At 44.6% G+C, this 24,141-nt stretch overlaps 6 non-coding genes across 6 annotated transcripts; all 6 read left to right on the forward strand.

The window, feature by feature from the left end:
- The first annotated feature begins 13,181 nt into the window (after positions 1-13,181).
- On the forward strand, positions 13,182-13,253 carry trnad-guc (transfer RNA aspartic acid (anticodon GUC)). Its single transcript has one exon. It is a non-coding gene; the product is annotated as a tRNA-Asp (tRNA).
- A 169-nt stretch (positions 13,254-13,422) lies between these two features.
- trnag-gcc (transfer RNA glycine (anticodon GCC)) lies at positions 13,423-13,493 on the forward strand. The gene has a single exon. It is a non-coding gene; the product is annotated as a tRNA-Gly (tRNA).
- Positions 13,494-15,527: 2,034 nt separating this feature from the next.
- On the forward strand, positions 15,528-15,598 carry trnag-gcc (transfer RNA glycine (anticodon GCC)). The gene has a single exon. It is a non-coding gene; the product is annotated as a tRNA-Gly (tRNA).
- Positions 15,599-18,798: 3,200 nt separating this feature from the next.
- On the forward strand, positions 18,799-18,870 carry trnad-guc (transfer RNA aspartic acid (anticodon GUC)). Its single transcript has one exon. It is a non-coding gene; the product is annotated as a tRNA-Asp (tRNA).
- A 514-nt stretch (positions 18,871-19,384) lies between these two features.
- trnag-gcc (transfer RNA glycine (anticodon GCC)) lies at positions 19,385-19,455 on the forward strand. Its single transcript has one exon. It is a non-coding gene; the product is annotated as a tRNA-Gly (tRNA).
- A 3,448-nt stretch (positions 19,456-22,903) lies between these two features.
- Positions 22,904-22,975, forward strand: trnad-guc (transfer RNA aspartic acid (anticodon GUC)). Its single transcript has one exon. It is a non-coding gene; the product is annotated as a tRNA-Asp (tRNA).
- The last annotated feature ends 1,166 nt before the right edge of the window (positions 22,976-24,141 follow it).

The raw sequence follows: 24,141 nt of genomic DNA on the forward strand, positions 1-24,141 counted from the left end.
TTGGCTTTGATTTAAAACATTGCACTGTCTGTCCAAGGTATGGTCCATGTTTTTGGTACCTGCATATCAATACAGTCAATTGGAAAGCGCTGGTGCACACACCAATTTAAGAAAAAAAGAGTAAGAAGACGCATAATTAGTTGTGGCCTTGTGGATGTGATAAGGATGATGGACCTGATCTGGCCGTGAGCAACAAGTGGAGGTAGGCACATCAAATATTTGAGACAATGTTGTCACAATTGATTGGGCTGGATCCCGGGATGCAGAGACAGAAGACGGTAGTAGATGTCCAGAAGCTCCTTTTATTTACTACACCAGGTAGGCAAACGGCAAAAACAGATGACGTGCTCTACAAGTGGGAACACAAAAAATCACCGGCAAAAAATGAAGAAAACATAGCTGGGAGGAAAATACCAAACGAGAGTGGCACAGGGTGATACAAAAATAAGACATAGCAAACAGAATGTAGCAAATGTTGCCTTACAAATATGAATACAAATAATATTACCAATCATACCAATCCTTTTAATACAGAGCTGAATGAGCAGCAAGTGGGAGTTGGAAGAACAAAGTAGATTAGAGGACTGCCAAGGATCTGGTAGATGAGATAATCCAGACTGCCCTCAAGGATCTGAAGGATAAAAAACACGATTAGAAGATAAAAGTATCAGCTCTCGAGAAGGAAGGAACAAACCATAGTGTGAATGAAGTGTAGAATAGATTAAATAGAGCAAAGCACGCGCATGAATCTGCAACGCAGCGCATGAATCAAGGCAACGGGGCTCTTCTTGTTTGTTGAAGATGTTTCACCTTTAATCCAAAAGGCTTCTCCACTTCTAAAATTCAGGTGTAGAAATAAAAGCACATCTGTTATCATGAATTCTATTAACAAGATAAACCCGATGCTGAAGCAGCATTAAGCTAAAAGAAAAAACGCAGACATTAGACATGGGAATCTGGCAGGGCGTTGGACAGACTTGCATTTGATAAATCCGTCCGTCGAATTTAATTTCCAATTAAAAAAATTTTAAAAACAGAGCTGAAAATGGTCGTAATTGCTACTGTCCACCAGCAGAGGGACTTTGTAACCCGTACTGCTGTATGAAACCTGTCCAGGCGCCAGTTAGGCTATGCAGGCTCACTCTTCCCCCTCCAAACCCTTGTTTGCAATAAAAAGTGACACATCTAGTAACACATCATTGGTTCTACCTCAAATAACACTCTTGTCTTCCTTTAACTGATTGTTCGCATCGGTGCAGATGTTCCTGACCTGGTTATGTCTGCCAGTTTCATATAGCATTGACTGCCAAACAATTCAAATGCAGAGACTAAGGCTCAATCATAGAAATGCAATTTTGTTTTAAAATTCTGTGTAATGTACGATTTATTGCTCATGTTGGCACTTTTAGAGACTGAATCTTAGACATTTCACTGCGTTGTAAAGTAAAATGTAAATTATTGATGACTACATTTTTGTGCCCCTTAACATTTTATAAGGCAAAAATATAAAAGGTAAAAATTTCAAATTGTCATGGTCAGGTGGAACAGAGTCTGGGTCTGCCACATCGATATTGATTTGTATAATTTTATATATTTACAGAATACAAAGTATATATTTAATACAGTATATAATGTTTCAAAATGAATGTCTATTGCTACGGCTATGTAAGTACATGCTGACAAGCTGGTCAAATGCTGCAGTGACTTAATTGACGCAGAGTGTGCCTCGCTGATTGGCTGGTCGAGAATCGTGGTTCTCCAACCGCTTGGCATGCCTTTTTTATGCAGTAAGCAAATAATTTGCTGCTATCTACAAGCGTAAAAAACAGTAACATCTAGAGTAAATGACAATTAGTTAAGTTAAAAAAATATACAGTGTCAAACCTTTTAAAAAGGTGATTCAAAAGAGAGGATAAAAGAAAGCATTCAATACGACGCAGCAATACACTACAATACCATGCAGCGTTGATTTTTACAAGCTGCAGTGAAGGGGTTCATTGGACAGGCTTCCCAATTAGCCAATCAATGTTACCTGTGAACCAACGTGACCACTTCCTGTTTTACATTACCACTTCCTGTTTCTCTTCGTGCCATTGCGCCTGACGTATGCTGATCGATGGATGAGAGAGGTATTAAATCCGTGGCATCCGCAAGGTAAGCAATGGAAATAATATTCGAATCCTTTGTCATTCATTGTTGATGATGTTTAACAGTCGCTGATTGCTATACTGTTATCACATTTTAAACTTTATTGAACTTCGTTAGTAGTTATCTCAGCCAATATGGCGGGGTGAAATGCTAAAGCTTGTTCGTACATTGACACAGCGATGAGGGTGAACACTGTTTTTTAACTTTTTAGGCTGATTGTAAAACAGATGATAATTATGTTATTTCATGTTGTGGTGTTAAAGGGGCCAATTTTTAATCGTTTGTCACTCATTACTTACCAAGGACACTAGAAATAAATAGAATTGTCAACTCGGCTTCCACTTCCGTAGTATCCCGCACGCGGGTTTGGCCGCCATGACGGTGACCAGGTCTCCAAAAACATTGCATTGTAAACATGTCTTGGCACACTGCTCAGCGGTTAATTTCTTCAATAGAGGGTTCAAACGATCAAATCAAAACAAAGACAGTCTTGTGTCATAAAAAATATGATTTATAACGGTGGTTGTTGTAAATAAACATGACAGTGGCCAAGACTCAAAGTGTTGTCCCACATAATATAGCTTTAAGCTAATTTGTTTCTGATTAGTTGAATTAATGACAAGTCCGTTATGATGATGATTTAGGTTATAGTCTAGCAAATGAATGAACAATGCCATTACTGAAATAAATGCTGCATTGCAAATACTTCTGTTAATTGCCCATATAAGATAAGCATTATTGTTTTGTATATTTTTTAAGATATGGTAACATTGCAAGGAAGAAAAAAAGTCAAATAAAAAAGGAAAAAGTTTAGTTCATACTGCTGCTCAGAGCTAATGAATACATTGTCCCCCTAGCCCTGCATCCCTTTCTTGCTCACCATCATGGCAGACTTTCTGATCCATCGCAGCGGACTACACTCTGTTCCATTCATTTGCGGCTGAGTCAACTTTACTATTCATGTATCATCTTTAATTTTACGTTCTTGGTATGTATGAAGTCCCCGTTTACATGGACCATCTCTAGTAGGCTGAACGCTGCCTCTGATATACTACAGGGCGACTGTGGTCATTTCAGCTCGCTATGTGGGTAGAGGAAGAGAATTCTAGGCTGTCACTAGCAGAAGCCTTTGGAATAATGGATGACGCAATATTCCACCGCCTGTGGTTATAATGCTCTTTAAAGGCATACAAAAAGTCCCCATTGTGATGTCTTGCTTTGACTGACAAATGAAAGGCCCTGTCCACACTAATAATTTTTTTTTAACGCTTATTGTTCGATGCATTTTGGCCTCTCATCCACAGCAAACAGAGGTTTTTGTCCAAAAAAACTGAGCTTTTGGAAAACTACGGCCAGGGTGAAGGTTTTTGAAAACTATGCGTGTGGATGGGGAAGACAGAGCTTTTGGCTTGTTGCTGACAGATGATGTAACAATTATGTGATGTTATTTCCACATTAGATAAGTATAATTTAATGTGTGAAATGGCAAACATGACATTGCTGCTTTTAAGTACACTAGGTCCCCAACTTACGAACATCCGACTAGCGAACATTTGTGGATACGAACACAAGCCATCTGGTCTATATTTTATTTTTTTTTGCCTTGTAGTCGCTCAATCAGTATTTATGCTGCTACTGTACATGCTTGACGAGTAGAGGGCACTGTGACACTGCTAATGGGACCAACAGTTACAGGCAGACTGGGGGGCAGAGAAGTGGAGAAAAGCTACGTTGTAGCTGTATGATACAACCCGGACAGAATGTGCGATTAAAGTTTATGAAGAGTTAATAGTCCTGCTTAATTCTAAACCACCCACAGAACACTACCTCTTTTAGAAGAGTCTAACGAAGACGACGATTTGTCCTTTTTTTCAATATCTCCTCCTCCTCCACCACAACGACGTATGCTCGACCACTCCTCTTCAAAGGTAAATAACATTTATCATTATGTATTATTATATCATTTTTTTCATTAATTATCCTTGTTTAATATTACTACTGCATCCAAACTCATATTTACATACATACACATATAATGTATATGTATACACGTACATGTAGTACCCATATTATTGGTAATATTACCTTTTCCCCTACTTAAGAACAATACGACATAAGAACGGCCATCTGGAACCAATTGTTTTCGTAAGTTGGGGACATAGTGTATACTGAAATGACTTGTATGTGTATATATGTGTGTGTATATATATATATGTGTGTGTGTATGTGTGTATATATGTATATATATATGTGTTTATATATATGTGTGTGTGTATATATACCTGTGCATATATATATATATATGTGTGTGTGTGTGTGTGTGTGTGTGTGTGTGTGTGTATATATCTGTGTGTGTGTGTGTGTATGTATGTATGTATGTATGTATGTATGTATACATACACGGAAGCTGCTCACCATGCACAGAGGGTTCCAGTATCCAGAGGCTATACACTAAGCGCAAAGAGGGAGGCCGAGGATTAGTGAGCATCAGGACCACTATCCAAGACGAAACATCAAAGCTCCACAAATACATCAGGAAGATGGCCCCAAGAGATGAAGCACTTAGTGAATGTCTCAGGCAGTGGAAACTGGAAAAGGAGTTGGAGGAACCATCATGGGAGGAAAAACCCCTGCACAGGATGTTCCACCGATAGATAGCTGAAGTTGCGGATATGAACAAGTCCTTCCAAAGGCTAGAGAGGGCTGGACTGAAGGACAGCACAGAGGCGCTAATCATGGCAGCACAGGAGCAGGCCTTGAGCAACAAAGCAATAGAGGCCCAGATTTACCACACGAGGCAGGATCCCAGGTGCAGGCTGTGCAAAGAGGCCCCTGAAACAGTCCAGCAACTAATAGCAGCACAGACCCCTAGATCTCAATGGGAAACACCTCCCAAGGTGGTGGAAAATGAGAGGGCTAAGATCCTGTGGGACTTCCGACTACAGACCGATAAGATGGTTGTAGCCAACCAACCGGACATCACGATCATGGATAAGCAGCAGAGGACAGCCATTGTGATCGATGTAGCCATTCCCAATGATGGCAATATCAGGAAAAAGGAACGAGAAACGAGAGAAATACCAAGGGCTCAAGGAAGAGCTGGAGAAAGCCTGCAAGGTGAACGCAACAGTGGTGCCCGTAGTCATAGGAGCACTGGGTGCTGTGTCCCCCACACTGGAGAAGTGGCTCCAGCAGATACCTGGAGAAACATCAGACCTCTCCGTCAGGAAGAGCGCAGTTCTAGGAATGGCTAAGATACTGCGCAGGACCCATATACACATACAGTCAAACTTGTCTATAGCGGCCACTAGAGGGAGTCTGCAAAAGTGGCCGCTATAGACAGGTTGGCGTCCAGTTTGAATGTTGACCAGTAGAGGAAAAAAAAGGGAAAAAATAATAATCATAATGTTGACCAGTAGAGGGCACTGCGGACTGCGGATAAAAGTTGTACAGCACTACTAGGCTTGTTATTATCATGGTTCATGGTTTTAATTCATCCTGAACATGCATATGAGTCAAACAGTAGCCCATCACATAGTACAATTCACAATTTTGCATGTCCAAAAAGGAGTAGGAAGAAGCAAAGCTTATTTAATCCTACCCCTCATCAGTTTCACATCAGTTGCAATACATTTATTCACCTCTTCTTCTTCCAAGTGTACTTTGTAGGTTTACATGACAATGTAGTGCAATCATAGCCAAGGTTTTTACTTACTAAAAGGAAGCTACAGGCTTAATAATAACTGATAGAATACATCCACGACCCACAGAAAAAAGCTGTGCTAGTAATGTCTTACGCTTGTTTTTAATATTTTACTTTTTATACGGCAAAGTGTCATTACAGCTTTAGTTTATCAAGAAGTGACGGGAAGTGACGTTGGGCGTCCCGAGCAGAAGAATGAGGCTCAGTGCTAGCTGTGAGTTTCGAGAGAGTTGGGAAGTGTGTTTATGTTGGTGTGGATGTAAAGTCCTGCAGTGTTCTCCGCTGTTAATAAAGCGATTAAAGTGCATCGGCGACGTGAGTCTCTCCTTCCCCACAACAAGCGGCATTACAGTATTGACCAGTGCGCACCAGGAAATAAACGGTGTCACTTGTTACAGGCATTGCCTGGACAGCTTCGATGCTCTTAAAGTTACATGTTTGACCAGGATATAGCAAGCTCAAAAGAAGACTGCTTTTTTTATGTGGAACAACTGACAGTTTGTGTGGATCTTGTGAATGATTGTGACTGAGCTAGGACTCAGTAATTAAAGTCTACACACGATGGCTTCATTGATTGGAAAAACTAAACTTTTTCGTGCATGAAGCTACTTGAGTCGGTGTGTGTGTATATATATATATACATAGTCGAACCTGTCTTAGCGGCCACCTGTATAGAACGGCCACCTGCCTATAGCAGCCACTGAAAAATCCCCCCCCAGCTAATTTACATGTTATAGACCCTGTGTATAGCAGTCACCTGTCTAACGCAGCCAGCGGCCACCCATTTTGTCTCCCTTGGTCAATATCTGACTGCATATAGCGGCCAAATTACCAACTCAAGTAGAAGCTTCATGCACGAAAAAGTTTCGTGGACGTGCTCCCAGCGACGCTACAATAAAAAGAAAACATACGCTAGCATGCATGCGGCAGCGGGAGCAAAAATGAGTTCGATTGTACTTAATTGAAGTATTTTAGAATGTACTCACGTTATTTTTCATCAATCCTCATCCACAAATCCATCAAAGTCCTCATCTTCTGTATGCGACACAAAAAAGCCGTCTTCTTTTCCGTTCGCTACTAGTCTGTTAACTTGTCAGTGTTATTCAGCTCCGAAGCAAAGAAGGAAACTTCTCCTGTTGCTTCTGCCAACTTTATTTATTGAACGCGGCCACCAGACAGCAGCTCAGAACACACACACATCTCTTAGCATCGTCTCTCCTTCTTGCTTACCCACAAGGCAAAGGTTAAACAAGCCCCACTACATAGCTGTCCAGCCAATGCCTGTAAGAAATGACACTGTTTATTTCCTGGTGCGCACTGGTCAATACTGTAATGCCGCTTGTTGTGGGGAAGGAGAGACTCACATCGCCGATGCACTTTAATGGCTTTATTAACAACGGAGAACACTGCAGGACTTTACATCCACGCCAACATAAACACACTTCCCAACTCTCTCGAAACTCACAGCTAGCACTGAGCCTAGCTCTCCTGCTCGGGACGCCCATCGTCACTTCCCGTCACTTCCTGATGAACCAAAGCTGTAATGACACTCAATAAATATTAAAAACAAGCGTAAGACATTACTAGCACAGCTTTGTTCTGTGGGTCGTGGATATATTCTATCAGTTATTATTAAGCTTGTAGCTTCCTTTTAGTAAGTAAAAACCTTGGCTATGATTGCACTACATTGTCATGTAAACCTACAAAGTACACTTGGAAGAAGAAGAGGTGAATAAATGTATTGCAGCTGATGTGAAACTGATGAGGGGTAGGATTAAATAAGCTTTGCTTCTTCCTACTCCTTTTTGGACATGCAAAATTGTGAGTTGTACTATGTGATGTGCTACTGTTCGACTCATGCATGTTCAGGATGAATTAAAACCATGAACCATGATAATAACAAGCCTAGTAGTGCTGTACAACTTTTATCCGCAGTCCGCAGTGCCCTCTACTGGTCAACATTATGATTATTATTTTTTCCCTTTTTTTTCCTCTACTGGTCAACATTCAAACTGGACGCCAACCTGTCTATAGCGGCCACTTTTGCAGACTCCCTCTAGTGGCTGCTATAGACAAGTTTGTACGTATATATATATATATACATATATGTAGTATACTGTATTTTCACAACCTTAAGGAGCACTTAAAAGCCTTAAATTTTGTCCAAAATGGGCGGGGCGCCTTATGTGTGTACCGAGTTCCAAAATCTGTAAGTTTTGCTGTGTGACTTTGATGAGCGCTATGCTCAACTGACTGGGAGTGTCTCCTGCTGACACGCTGCTTATATAGAGGAAGTGAACATGACCGAGGACGCTAAAGGCACGCCCCCAGTAGTTATATAGGTATATTTTATGAAACGGCGCCATCTATCCATCTGGGCAAGGACAACCGTGGCGCAGCAACATCCAGCAGATTACAAGGAAAGCTGGCCATCTTTGGCTCCTACTGCAGTAAAAGCATTGCAGACAAACACATCCAGCCCAACTACATCACCAACATGGACGACTTTTACTTTTACTGGTGTGCTTGGTTGCCATGGTAATGGACAGAAACTGCCACTTGTGGTGATTTTTAAGAGGAAGACGCTGTCTAAATAAAAGTTTCCAGCCGGAAGGGGCTAGAAGGACGAGGAAAAAATGGCTGAGTGACATGTACGGAAAGAGATCGGATGTTTTTTTCCCACACGTCACCACAGCCACTGTGAAAAACCAAGTGCAGCAAATGAACTTGGAGCTTGACATCATTCCGGGAGGCTTGACGAAGGAACGCCAACTGCTGGACATCGGTGTAAACACGGCGTTTAAAGTGAAGTTACGAGCGGCGTGGGAGCGATGAATGACAGCTAGCGAACACAGCTTCACCAAGACTGGGAGGCAGCGCCGTGCGAGTTTCGCCACAATTTGTGAATGAATTGTGGATGCTTGGGCTAACGTGTCTGATGCACTGTTGTTGGAGCTTTCGCAAAAGCCAGCATCATTGCTGAAGCGCTGCACGGCAACGAGACTGACTCCGACAATGACGAGAGGGAACCTGGCGTGTTTGATGGAGAACTTGTTCATTTGGGATACAGAAAAGGAGGACTTGGATGGATTTGTGGATGAGGATTGATCAGACCAAGAGTGATTCAGAAGACCTTTATGAAGAAACACATGAGGAGAGACCGCACCTCGCCCGGACGTGGGATACCGGGGCCTCACCCTGGAGCCAGGCCTGGGGGAGGGGCTCGTAGGCGAGCGCCTTGTGGTCGGGCTCTCACCCGTGGGGCTCGGCCGGGCTCAGCCCGAACAAGCCACACGGGATTTCCCCCCCGTAGACCCACCACATGCGGGGGCAAGCATAAGGGTCCGGTGCATTGCGCTTTCGGTGGTGGTCGAGGGCGGGCGCCTGGGCGACCTGGTCTTCGACGGCCAAATCTGGTTCTTGAGATGTCATTTCTCTGGCGGGGAAGGATCCCGAACTTGTGAGAGAGGTTGAGACATTCCGACTAGATATACAGTAGTTGGACTCACCTCAAACCACAGTTTGGGTTCTGGACCCAAACTCCTCGAGAGGGGATGGATCTTGTTATACTCTGGAGTTGCTGCTGGGGAGAGGCGGCAAGCTGGTGTGGGCTTATTAATAGCCCCCCGGCTTGGTGCCTCTGTGTTGGAGTCATCCCCGGTTAACGAGAGGGTTATTTCCCTACGCCTTCGGGATGGGTAAAGGGTCCTGACTGTTGTTTGTGCGTACGCGCCGAATGGCAGTTCAAAATACCCAGTCTTCTTGGAGTCCATCACAGGGGTGCTGGAGAGCACCCCAACTGGTGACTCTGTCGTTTTGCTGAGAGATTTCAACGCCCATGTGGGCAATGACAGTGTGACCTGGAGGGGCGTGATTGGGAGGAACGGCCTCCCCGATCTGAACCCGTGCGGTGTGTTGTTGTTGGACTTCTGTGCGAACCACAGTTTGTCCATCACAAACACCATGTTCGAACATAAGGATGTCCATAAATGCACGTGGCACCAGGACACCCTAGGCCGCAGGTTTATGATCGACTTTGTAGTCGTATCATCAGACCTGCGTCCGCATGTTCTGGACACGGGGGTGAAGAGAGGGGCTGTGCTGTCAACTGATCACCACCTGGTGATGAGTTGGATTAGATGGAGGGGGTGGATGCCGGACAGACCCGGGAGACCCAAACGTGTAGTGAGGGTGTGCTGGGAACGTTTGACAGAGTTTCCTGTTCGTCGAGTCTTAAGCTCTCACCTCTGGCAGAGCTTTGCCTGCATCCCGGGGGAGGACGAGGATATTGAATCCGAATGGGCTCTATTCCGTGCCTCCATTGCTGAGGCAGCCGATCGGAGCTGCGGCCGCAAGGTGGTCGGTGACATGGCGGTAAGCCCTGAACCCGATGGTGGACACCAGAGGTCAGGGTTGCCGTCAAGCTGAAGGAGTCCTATCGAGCATGGATGGCTTGTGGGACTCCTGAAGCAGCTGATAGGTACCGGCAGGCCAAGCGGCACGCGGCTTCGGCGGTGGTCGAGGCAAAAACTCGGGTATGGGAGGAGTTTGGTGAGGCTATGGCACACAACTTTCGGTCGGCCTCGAAGAGGTTCTGGCAAACCGTCTGGCGCCTCAGAAAGGGGAAGCAGTGCCCAGTCCACATTGTTTACAGTGGGGACGGGGGCCTGCTGACCTCGACTCAGGATATAGTTGGGCGGTGGAAGGAATACTTTGAGGCCCTTCTCAATCCCACTGACATACCTTCCATAGAGCAAGCAGAGGCTGAGGACACGAACGCGAACAGTTCCATCACCGTGGCTGAGGTATCTGGGGTAGTCAAAACGCTCCCCCAGTGGCAAAGCTCCTGCGGTGGACGAGTTTCGCCCTGAATTCCTCAAGGCTCTGGATGTTGAGGGACTGTCTTGGCTGACACGTCTCTTCAACATTGCGTGGAAGTCGGGAACAGTATCTCTGGATTGCAGACTGGGGTGGTGGTCCCCCTTTTCAAGAAGGGTGACTACAGGGGGATCACACTCCTCAGCCTCCCTGGGAAAGTCTATTCCAGGGTGCTGGAGAGAAGGGTACGACCGTTAGTCGAACCTCGGCTACAGGAGGTGCAATGTGTTTTTCGTCCTGGTCGCGGAACACTGGACCAGCTCTACACCCTTGCAAGGGTACTGGAGGGTACCGGTCTACATGTGTTTTGTGGACCTGGAAAAGGCATTCGACCGTGTCCCTCGCGGGTGGGTGCTCCGGGAGTATGGGATTGTTGGCGCACTACTACGTGCCATTCGGTCCTTGTACAATCTGAGCAGGAGCCTGGTTCACATTGCCAGCAGTAAGTCAAGCCTGTTTCCGGTGAACGTTGGCCTCCACCAAAGCTGCCCTTTGTCACCGATTCTGTTCATAATTTTCATGGACAGAATTTCTAGGCGCAGCCAAGGTGTCGAGGGAGTCCAGTTCGGGGGCCTTAAGATCTCATCTCTGCTATTTGCGGACGACGTGGTCGTGATGGCCTCATCGGGCTGTGACCTGCAGCCTTTACTGGGACGGTTTGCATCTGAGTGTGAAGCTTCTGGGATGAGACTCAGCACCTCCAAATCTGAGGCCACGGTTCTCAGTCGGAAAAGGGTGGATTGCTCCCTCCGGGTTGGGAATGAGGTCCTGCCCCAGGTGGAGGAATTCAAGTATCTCGGAGTCTTGTTCCCGAGTGAGGGAAGGTTGGAGCATGAGGTCGATAGGCGGATTGGCGCAGCGTCTGCAGTAATGCGGTTGCTGTACCGGACCGTCGTGGTGAAGAGAGAGCTGAGCCGGAAGGCAAAGCTCTCAATTTACCGTTCCATTTATGTTCCCACCCTCACCTATGAGAATGAGCTTTGGGTCATGACCGAAAGAACAAGATCGCGGATACAAGCTGCTGAAATGAGTTTTCTTCGTAGGGTTAGATAGGGTGAAAAGCTTGGTCATCTGGGAGGAGCTCAGAGTCGAGCCGCTGCTCCTTCACATTGAGAGGAGCCAGCTGAGGTGGCTCGGGCATCTAGTCCGGATGCCTCCCGGATGCCTCCCTGGTGAGGTGTTTCGGGCATGCCCAACCGGGAGAAGGCCCCGGGGAAGACCTTGGACACGCTGGAGGGATTATGTCTCAAAGCTGGCCTGGGAACGCCTTGGTGTCCTCCCGGTGGAGCTGGAGGAGGTAGTCGGGGACCGGGAAGTCTGGGCTTCCCTACTAAGACTGCTGCCCCCGCGACCCAGACCCGGATAAGCGGAGGAAAATGGAATGGAATGGAAAAATGGAATGGATTGATCAAAAATAAGGTGAGTACACTGTTAAATACTGCAGTAAAGTACAACCGAACTCAGTTTTGCTCCCGCTGGCTTTTTAAAAGCATACAGTAGCATGCATGCTAGCGTATTGTAGCTTCACCGGGAGCACTTCCTGTTCCCCAGCATGTTTTGCGGTACTGTTTTGGTGCAAATGCTCTTAAAGTTACATGTTTAAGCTACATAGTTGTTAGTTATTGTTCTGAAAAATAGTGGTAGTGTCTTGTCGGTTTTTGTGTTGCTGTGTGATGTTTTTAGTTGTGCACCATGACTGAGACTATTGTGTTGAGTGATGACCATCGTGATTTCAAGTGGGTTTGATAAGATGAATGAGAGTTCTGCTCTTAATCTGTCCAAAGAAATAAAGTATTGTCGCTTCCTCACTGACTTCTGAAAAACACGGTATCTTTTAGTGTGCATACCTGTGCCCAATAATATGGTGTTACTTGTGTATGTGTTAAATTCAGAAATATACCCATAATATATATATATATATATATATGTATGTATATACACACACATATATAGGTTATTATTTACTCCCATATTGACCGAAATTAGATTGAAAGCAATTTTAAAATATCATTAAAAAGTTTCACTTCGCTTTATTTTGAAAAGCATGCAATTCCGGTGCATGCTTTTCAAAATAAAGCGGAATTGCCTCTCTGCCGCTTTGACACTTGCTAATGTTGCGACGCAAGCATTTTGTGTAGTCCGTAAAATGTGTAGTAAGTTGACAACTTGTCACATGACAAGGCTGTCTATGCCAGCGTGTAGGATAGCTTACGTTTCAATGTCATTCGACTTTCTGCCGTCTTTTACTCATTTACGCTGCACCTCTGGCGGTAGCCAGCCAGATTACGGGCGCGCTAGAAGTGGCTATCACATCCATGCTAACGCACCAAAAACACACTTTTTGTGACACAGTGAATTCTTTCCATTGCTATAGTTACAATTAGAGGTAACCCATTTGAGTTTACTAAGTACGTCAAAATGTTTTGATCTCATCTGTAAATCTTGACAGCAGTCCTCGTTAGTATAGTGGACAGTATCTCCGCCTGTCACGCGGAAGACCGGGGTTCGATTCCCCGACGGGGAGTTTCTTTTGTCATCATCGTATGATTGACATATTTTTTTGTCCTGACCAGGCATTGTTGCAGATAGGATTGTTGATGTAAATGCCCTTATGTAAACAAAAGATTTGCCCTAGCTAGTCTTCATGGTACCAACTGATTTTTTCAGATTTTCCCGTGATGCCGGTGTAACAAGCATTGGTGGTTCAGTGGTAGAATTCTCGCCTGCCACGCGGGAGGCCCGGGTTCGATTCCCGGCCAATGCAATTGTTGTTTTTTTCCAACAAATCGTGTATTTCATCAAAGGCCTTGTCCGGATGGCTACCTCTTGGCTACCTTCAGAGAAATCATATTTGAACTGTTGGTTCCATAGCTCATCCAGTTTGGCCACAGTTATTCTGTTTGACGTAATCTTGGCTACCTTCAGAGAAGTCATATTTGAACTGTTGTTTCCATAGCTCATCCAGTTTGGCCACAGTTATTCTGTTTGACGTAACACATATTACATTTCCATTTGTTTCATAGTTGCCTTCTCTGAACGGTCCATTAACTGTCTATCCAAGTGCAGTTTTGACTGCATAAGGTCCATTATCCACACTCCTGATTACCTCTTCAGGTTCCATAGCCTTTGGCACATTGGTCCCAGTCAGCAGACCTCTTTCTGTGTCAATGTGGGGAATCCACACTTTCTCCAGGCGAGGCCACCTGTTTACGTCCTCTTGCAGTGGAATGTTGCCTTTGTATGCTGATATGGTCTTTTGAGAGACCACTTCCCGTAGTTCAATGAAGTTGTGGCCTTCAACACCGCTCACCTCCAAGTCTCCTCCAACATGGCTAGGAACAGTCTTTTGTTCTCCCATAGTTGTTAATAAAATGTTGATCTTCTTCCCATTCAAGTTGAGGTCATTCATCAGCCTTTTGGTGCACAAGGTGTGCAGTGCTTCCTGGATCCAAGAAGGCATATGAATTTACAACTTTGCTTCCGTTCTTTGCTTTTACTTGGACTGGAACGATTGTAAGAATACTGTCCGTTTCCCCGACCCCAGTGCATATTTTCTTTGTTGTGTCTACAAATCCAATAATCACAGACTGCTTCTCTCCTTCGTCGGATGATCCTTCCTTCGGTGTAATCTTGTCTTTGCTCTTAATGTGCAACACAGTGGGATGAGTCATTGAGCAGACTTCAGTTTAATTTGTCCTCACAGAACTTGCTCATGTGTCCATGTTCAAACAGCTGAAGCACAGTCCTTTTCCACAAAGTACATTTTCTTACATTCCACCATACTGTGTTGACTTTGACAAAAGAGACATGGCTTGATGTTTGGCAGGCAGGTTTCACCTGCCGCTTTATCATCCTCCATGATTTCGAAGCCTTTTCCACTTGCTAGCTGCAGTTAGCTTGACACAGAAAAGTGTTCCAATATCCGTCACAGCCACACCACAGAAAATATCCACGTCATTAAAGTCGTTTAGCAGGTGGATGAACGCAAATTAGCATAACAATATGCGTTTCCACTTGACATGTAGTAGTTTCCACAGCAATGCACAATCACAATCGCTTTTCCACACAGGGCAATGTAGGTTTAGATTTTTAACTAATATTTAAATTTTTTTGATCTGAAACATTTTTAGTAGGAACCCTTTTAAGTCCACTTAGTACGTTAGAATTTCCTTGATCTCTTACTGACAAATTGGTACCAGAAGTACTCGTTAATATAGTGGACAGTATCTCCGCCTGTCACACGGAAGACAGGGGTTTGATTCCCCGACGGGGAGAATATTTTTTACCATCATCGTATGATTGACGCATTTTATTTGTTGATTTATTTTTTGTCCTGTCCAGCCACTAGGGCAGATAGTATTGCTGATCTAACTGCCGATCTAAATGCCCTTACGTCAGGGGTCACCAACGTTTTTCCTTGTGAGAGCTACTTTTACAAAATGAAAATGGCCAAGAGCTACTCATGTTTGTAACATTTATTTTCAGAGCTTATTTTAAACCCAAACAAAGCGAATATGATTACTTTACCAGAACATTAACAAAATGCTGGTGTCCACAACTCACATATTGTATTTCAGAATGCATTTCTTTCTACTGTTCCTTCATTATTTACACCAAAACCTGAATGAAAAGCAGGCTTGCGGGCACCTCATGTGGTCGTGGGGGGCTACCTGGTACCCGCGGGCACCACGTTGGTGACCCCTGCCTTACGTGCTCAACAGACTTGCTTTGGACAGTCTTTTGGCACCAGCACGACAGCATTTTCAGATTTTCCCACGCTGCTTTGCTGACACAACAGGCATTGGTGGTTCAGTGGTAGAATTCTCGCCTGCCACGCGGGAGGCCCGGGTTCGATTCCCGGCCAATGCAAATGCTTTTTTTATTCCCCCCCCCCCCAACAAATGGAATATTTAATCTAAGGCCCCGTCCAGATGGAAACGTTCCTGGGGTTTTTTAGCCAGTCTTTATGGAAACAACAAGACAGTATTTTCAGATTTTTCCACTCTGCTCATTGGTGGTTTGGTGGTAGAATTCTCGCCTGCTGGCCGGAAGCCAGTCACGTGTAGTTGACATTTACTGCCAGCCAATCAGAATCAATGCTTTCGCACAGGGGCTGGAGATTCCTCCCTCTTTCTCTTACTCGACTGTTTTTCCTCCACTGGGAGGAAGGCTGCACTGTCTCTAAACCTAGATCAGACAGGATGGCGGGAGAAGGAGCACTTGTGGCATGTCCAGGATCCTTCTTGCGATTATGTTTGTCCAAGTCTAAAGGGACTGGACGTCAGTCTGGCTCCGTGTACTCCAGGCCAAACCTCTCACCAGTGTCTTCAGTTGCCAGACGAAGAGCGGGGTACTTCTCTTGGACTTGGAACAGCTCTGGGGACACCTGTGTGCCTGTCACCCACTTGGCCTGGTGGAAGTGGAAGCCGTCCTGCTGAGACATGCCTCTGATGGGGATCCAGACAGAGACTGCCGCACGCTCACCTGGCCTGCGGTGCAAGGCCACCATAAAAACCTAAGTAGGTCAAAATCTTCGGATGGTACTCTTTCTTGGTGGAACAGGGTTTCCACATCAACCATTATAGCCATCGGTTCTTGGCGAAATCTTGTGATGATGTCAACCAAGGTACTTGTGAGGTCTGGCCCCTGGAGAAGCTGTACATTCAGAGAGGTCCCTTGATAAGAGGCACCGCAGTGAAATACAACACAAAGCTTGTGTTTTTTGGGATGATACACACCATGGTGTGGAATGTACCAAACCTTTCCATTGTTACGATTAAAGTCTTCTTCAGCAACCTTTTTTTGCATAGCCTTTGGTGATCATATCACTCATAAAGGTAATGTACTCTTCCTGAAACATGGGATTCTTGAGGAATCTTTTTTCAATTTCAATGCTCGCTGTTCTGCGATAGCACGGTTGTTAGGCATTTTAAACTCTTGTTTTTTAGTGGCAAACCAACACAATAATGTCCCAGTTTCAATCTGGTAGACTGTGACACATTTTCCATGAATTGGAGGTCTTCTTGGGACATTTCCATCGGCTCCTCTTGGCTACCTTCAGGGAAGTCATATTTGAACTGTTGGTTCCATAGCTTATCCAGTTTGGCCACAGTTATTCTGTTTGAAGTAATACATATTACATCTCCATTTGTTTCTGTCAGCCCCTGACCCTAATGAGGAGAAGCGGTATAGAAAATGGATGGATGGATTATTTCTGCCAGGTTCAAACTCCTGTGACACTTGTAAAACACAGAGAAAAATTACAGAAGAGACAAGACAACAAGCATATCTTTTACTCATGAGGAGAAGCGAGGAACGTACCAGAGTTACCTTCCCACACCGTTCTGAATACGTTCTCTGAGCTCTGGCTTTTTATTTGGGTATTCCTTATCTACAAGGTTGTGCAACTATTAAGGGATGGGGTAGCAAGCAGCTGCACAACTGTATTTGTTTTGTCTCTGTGTGTGTCTCTGTGGAGGTTATCTGTAATACATGTGTGGTATAAAGCACATTTCAGCACAGCCTCGAAGGACATCGGTTAGTATGCGACTGAAGCTTTGTAGTCAGCAGACACGGTGGCGCCGTGAGTCGCCACCTTCTATGTTGCTAGGTCACCACTGCATTCCTAAAACAGACATTCCTACAGGACAACACACTTTAACACTACTACGATATAAAGTATGAGTGATAATTATATTGCTGGTTAATTTATGTCCAGTTCCAACAGTTTTTCACAGTTGCCTTCTCTCAATGGTCCATTAACTGTCCATCCCAGTGCAGTTTTGACTGCATAAGGTCCATCATCCACACTCCTGATTACCTCTTCAGGTTCCATAGCCTTTGGCACTTTGGTCCCAATCAGGAGACCTCTTTCTGCGCCAATGTGAGGAATCCACACTTTCTCCAGACGAGGCCACCTGTTTACGTCCTCTTGCAGTGGAATGTTGCCTTTGTATGCTGATATGGTCTTTTGAGAGACCACTTCCCGTAGTTCAATGAAGTTGTGGCCTTCAACACCACTCACCTCCAAGTCTCTTCCAACATGGCTAGGAACAGTCTTTTGTTCCCCCATAGTTGTTAATAAAATGTTGATCTTCTTCCCATTCAAGTTGAGGTCATTCATCAGCCTTTCGGTGCACAAGGTGTGCAGTGCTTTCTGGATCCAAGAAGACATATGAATTTACAACTTTGCTGCTGTTCTTTGCTTTTACTTGGACTGGAACGATGGCAAGAATACTGTCCGTTTCCCCAGCCCCAGTGCCGGAACATATTTGCTTTGTTGTGTCTACAAATCCACTAATCACAGACTGCTGTCTGATGATTCTTTCTTTGGTGTAATCTTGTCTTTGCTTTTAATGTGCAACACAGTGGGATGAGTCATTTTAGCAGACTTCAGTTTAATTTGTCTTCACAGAACCTGCTCATGTGTCCATGTTTCAAACAGCTGAAGCACAGTCCTTTCCCACGAAGGAAGTCTATCTTCTCTGTGCAGAGCCTTTCTCATTTTCTTACATTCCACCATACTGTGTTGACAGTATGGTGGAATGTAAGTATGACAGTATGGTGAATTTCCCCGCTGTGGGATAAATAAAGTACAAATACAGAGCTTTGACAAAAGAGACATAGCTTGGTGTTTGGCAGGCAGCTTTCACCTGCTGCTTTATCATCCTCCATGATTTTGAAGCCTTTTCCACTTGCTAGCTGCAGTTAGCTTGATACAGAAAAGTATTCCAATATCCGTCACAGCCACACCACAGAAAATATCCACGTCATGAAAGTCGTTTAGCAGGTGGATGAACGCTAATTAGCATAACAATGTGTTTCCACTTGACATGTAGTAGTTTCCACAGCAATGCACAATCGTAAGCGCTTTTCCACACAGGGCAATGTAGGTTTGGATTTTTCTCCTTTTAATAATAAAATGTTTGCATTTAAAAGCTGCATTTTGTGTTGTCATTAACTAATATCTAAATTTGTTTGATCTGAAACATGTTCAGTAGGAACCCTTGTAAGTCCACTTAGTACGTTAGAATTTCCTTGATCTCTTACTGACAAATTGGTACCAGAAGTCCTCGTTAGTATAGTGGACAGTATCTCCGCCTGTCACGCGGAAGACCGGGGTTCGATTCCCCGACGGGGAGAATATTTTAAACCATCATTGACGCATTTTATTTGTTGATTTATTTTTTGTCCTGTCCAGCCACTAGGACAGATATTATTGCTGATCTAATTGCTGATCTAAATGCCCTTACGTCAGGGGTCACCAACGTTTTTCCTTGTGACAGCTACTTTTACAAAATGAAAATGGCCAAGAGCTACTCATTTTTGTAACATTTATTTTCAGAGCTTATGTTAAACCCAAACAAAGCGAATATGCTTGTTTTACCAGAACATTAACAAAATGCTGGTGTCCACAACTCATATTTTGTATTTCAGAATGCATTTCTTTCTACTGTTCCTTCATTATTTACACCAAAACCTGAATGAAAAGCAGGCTTGCGGGTACCTCGTGGTCGTGGGGGGCTACCTGGTACCCGCGGGCACCACGTTGGTGACCCCTGCCTTACGTGCTCAACAGTCTTGCTCTGGACAGTCTTTTGGCACCAGCACGACAGCATTTTCAGATTTTCCCACGCTGCTTTGCTTACGCAACAGGCATTGGTGGTTCAGTGGTAGAATTCTCGCCTGCCACGCGGGAGGCCCGGGTTCGATTCCCGGCCAATGCAAATGCTTTTTTTTTTTCTCCCCCCCCCAAACAAATGGAATCTAAGGCCCCGTCCAGATGGAAACGTTCCTGGGGTTTTTTAGCCAGTCTTTATGGAAACAACAGGACAGCATTTTCAGATTTTTCCACTCTGCTCATTGGTGGTTTGGTGGTAGAATTCTCGCCTGCTGGCCGTAAGCCAGTCGCTTGTAGTTGACATTTACTGCCAGCCAATCAGAATCAGCGCTTTCGCACAGGGGCTGGAGATTCCTCCCTCTTTCTCTTACTCTACTGTTTTTCCTCCACTGGGAGGAAGGCTGCACTGTCTCTAAACTTAGATCAGACAGGATGGCGGGAGAAGGAGCACTTGTGACATGTCCAGGATCCTTCTTGCGATTATGTTTGTCCAAGTCTAAAGGGACTGGACGTCAGTCTGGCTCCGTGTACTCCAGGCCAAACCTCTCACCAGTGTCTTCAGTTGCCAGACGAATAGCGGGGTACTTCTCTTGGACTTGGAACAGCTCTGGGGACACCTGTGTGCCTGTCACCCACTTGGCCTAGTGGAAGTGGAAGCCGTCCTGCTGAGACATGCCTCTGATGGGGATCCAGACAGAGACTGCCGCACGCTCACCTGGCATGCGGTGCAAGGCCACCATAAAAATCTAAGTAGGTCAAAATCTTCGGATGGTACTCTTTCTTGGTGGAACAGGGTTTCCACATCAACCATTATAGCCATCGGTTCTTGGCGAAATCTTGTGATGATGCCAATCAAGGTACTTGTGAGGTCTGGCCCCTGGGGAAGCTGTACATTCAGAGAAGTCCCTTGATAAGAGGCACCGCTGTGAAATACAACACGAAGCTTGTGTTTTTTGGGATGATACACACCATGGTGTGGAATGTACCAAACCTTTCCATTGTTACGATTAAAGTCTTCTTCAGCAACCTTTTTTTGCATAGCCTTTGGTGATCATATCACTCATAAAGGTAATGTACTCTTCCTGAAACATGGGATTCTTGAGGAATCTTTTCTTCAATTTCAATGCTCGCTGTTAGGCGATAGCACTGTTGTTTAGGCATTTTAAACTCTTGTTTTTTAGTGGCAAACCAACACAATAATGTCCCAGTTTCTATCTGGTAGACTGTGACACATTTTCCATGAATTGGAGGTCTTCTTGGGACATTTCAATCTGCTCCTCTTGGCTCCCTTCAGGGAAGTTGTATTTGAACTGTTGGTTCCATAGCTCATCCAGTTTGGCCACAGTTATTCTGTTTGACGTAATACATATTACATCTCCATTTGTTTCTGTCAGGTTCACACTCCTGTGACACTTGTAAAACACAGAAAAATTACAGAAGAGACAAGACAACAAGCATATCTTTTACTCACGAGGAGAAGGGAGGAACGTACCAGAGTTACCTTCCCACACCGCTCTGAATACGTTCTCTGAGCTCTGGCTTTTTATTTGGGTATTCCCTATCTACAAGGTTGTGCAACTTAAAGGGATGGGGTAGCAAGCAGCTGCACAACTGTATTTGTTTTGTCTATGTGTGTGTCACTGTGGAGGTTATCTGTATTACATGTGTGGTATAAAGCTCATTTCAGCACAGCCTCGAAGGACATCGGTTAGTATGCGACTGAAGCCTTGTAGTCAGCAGACACGGTGGCGCCGTGAGTCGCCACCTTCTCTGTTGCTAGGTCACCACTGCATTCCTAAAACAGACATTCCTACAGGGCAACACACTTTAACACTACTACGATATACAGTATAAGTGATAATTATATTGCTGGTTAATTTATGTCCAGTTCCAACAGTTTCACAGTTGCCTTCTCTCAATGGTCCATTAACTGTCCATTCCAGTGCAGTTTTGACTGCATAAGGTCCATCATCCACACTCCTGATTACCTCTTCAGGTTCCATAGCTTTTGGCACATTGGTCCCAATCAGGAGACCTCTTTCTGCGTCAATGTGGGGAATCCACACTTTCTCTAGATGAGGCCACCTGTTTACGTCCTCTTGCAGTGGAAGGCATATGAATTTACAACTTTGCTGCCGTTCTTTGCTTTTACTTGGACTGGAACGATGGCAAGAAAACTGTCCGTTTCCCCGGCCCCAGTGCCGAAACATATTTTCTTTGTTGTGTCTACAAATCCAATAATCACAGACTGCTTCTCTCCTTCGTCGTATGATCCTTCCTTCGGTGTAATCTTTTCTTTGCACTTAATGTGCAACACAGTGGGATGAGTCATTGAGCAGACTTCAGTTTAATTTGTCTTCACAGAACTTGGTCATGTGTCCATGTTCAAACAGCTGAAGCACAGTCCTTTCCCACGAAGGAAGTCTATCTTCTCTGTGCAGAGCCTTTCTCATTTTCTTACAATCCAGCATACTGTGTTGACGTTGACAAAAGAGACATGGCTTGGTGTTTGGCAGGCAGGTTTCACTTGCCGCTTTATCATCCTCCATGATTTCGAAGCCTGTTCCACTTGGTAGCTGCAGTTAGCTAGACACAGAAAAGTGTTCCAATATCCGTCACAGCCAAACCACAGAAAATATCCACATGTCTTAAAGTCGTTAGCAGGTGGATGAACGCTAATTAGCATAACAATATGCGTTTCCTGAAGCCGCGCGCCACCTTTGTCCCGAGCCTTTCCAAGCCGACCCAGAGCCGGTCGCGGCGCACCGCCAGTGGAGGAAATGCGCCCGGCGGGGGCGTGCCGGAACCCGGCCGGAGGTCCCGCGAGGGGATCCTCCCGCACCGGGCGGCCCGCCCTGGCCCGCCGAGTTGAATCCCTCGGGCGGACTGCGCGGACCCCACCCGTTTACCTCTCAACGGTTTCACGCCCTGTTGAACTCTCTCTTCAAAGTTCTTTTCAACTTTCCCTTAAGGTACTTGTCGACTATCGGTCTCGTGCCGGTATTTAGCCTTAGATGGAGTTTACCACCCGCTTTGGGTGGTAAACTTAGCAGCTCCTTCAGCAGCAGACTGTTACACCCACTGTGTAAGAAGGAGAGGTTCAGCAGGTCCTTCATACCGACCGCTGTCAGGCTCTACAACACCTGCACCACCTGAACCATGTTGTAGTCACGATGCTTTACTTTACTTTACTTTACTTTACTGTTCTCTTTACTTGTCTTGCTTGCTTGCTGCTGTAACAAGTAAATTTCCCCGCTGTGGGATAAATAAAGTACATACAATACAATACATACAATACAATACAATTCCACTTGTGCATGTAGTAGTTTCCACAGCAATGCACAATCGCAATCGCTTTTCCACACAGGGCAATGTAGGTTTGGATTTTTCTCCTTTTAATAATAAAATGTTTGCATTTAAAAGCTGCATTTTGTGTTGTCATTAACTAATATTTAAATTTGTTTGATCTGAAACATGTTCAGTAGGAACTCTTTTAAGTGCACTTAGTACGTTAAACGTTCCTTTATCTCTTACCCACAAGTTGGCACCAGAAGTCCTCGTTAGTATAGTGGACAGTATCTCCGCCTGTCACGCGGATGACCGGGGTTCGATTCCCCGACGGGGAGAATATTTTTTACCATCGTTGACGCATTTTATTTGTTGATTTATTTTTTGTCTTTTCCAGCCATTAGGGCAGATAGTATTGCTGATCTAATTGCCGATCTAAATGCCCTTACGCCAGGGGTCACCAACGTTTTTCCTTGTGAGAGCTACTTTTACAAAATGAAAATGGCCAAGAGCTACTCATTTTTGTAACATTTATTTTCAGAGCTTATTTTAAACCCAAACAAAGCGAGTGGTATTGTCAAACTACCGGGGTAAATGGGAAAGGTTTCTTGTCATTTGAGTTAAAAATGTCTTTTTTGTCCTGTCTTTTCTCACAACATCCTCTGCTGCCGGTTCATTGTCATTAATCAGATGATTTTAGCTGTAGCTTGGTACTGTCAGATGGTCTGCAAATGCTCTGCTGTTGCTAATCCATTTTGTTAATGGACAATCGCTAGTGGACAATCGCTTTTTCACACAGGGATTTTTTCTCCTTTTAATAATAAAAAGTTTCATTTAAAAACTTCATTTTGTGTTGTCATTAATATTTAAATTTGTTTGATCTGAAACATGTTCAGTCGGAACTGATCGAGTTATGTTATTTTTGTTAGGCTTGGCATATTCCTTGTTACTATAGTGGACAGTATCTCCACCTTTGATTCCCTGATTCCAACATAATTTTGTCTTTTCCTAATGCTGGGCATTGCTTTGGAACATGTTAGAATGTTCTTGATGTTCTCCTAATAGTGGCAGTCCTTGTTAGTACAGTGGACAGTAATCATGCGGAAGACCGGGGTTCGATTCCCCAACGGGGAGAATCTGTGTGCATGTGGGGGATATTTGGGCCCTGCTTCAGCTGCATCTTGCAGAACCGGCACTTTCACACAGGGGCTGGAGATTCCTCCCGCTTCCTGCTCTTATGCTGCTCCATCAGGGTATGATCAGTTGCTTGTGGTGGCAGTGATAGAGAAATAACCATGGTTGCAGGCAGTGTCAGTACAGGCACAGTATAGGTAGTGCTTAGCACCTGCCAAAGCTGCTGTGTTTGTAATCAACTAAAAATGACAAAATAAAAGTTGACTCGGTTTACAGCTATATTGGTCAAGTTTTTAGGTTAGTAACTGACCTAAAAATATATGATTTTTTTTAAAAGTCTGTAATAGGTTGGGACACACCGGCTCACGGA

Source organism: Dunckerocampus dactyliophorus, chromosome 11 (genome assembly GCF_027744805.1).
Source record: "Dunckerocampus dactyliophorus isolate RoL2022-P2 chromosome 11, RoL_Ddac_1.1, whole genome shotgun sequence".
NCBI lineage: Eukaryota > Metazoa > Chordata > Actinopteri > Syngnathiformes > Syngnathidae > Dunckerocampus > Dunckerocampus dactyliophorus.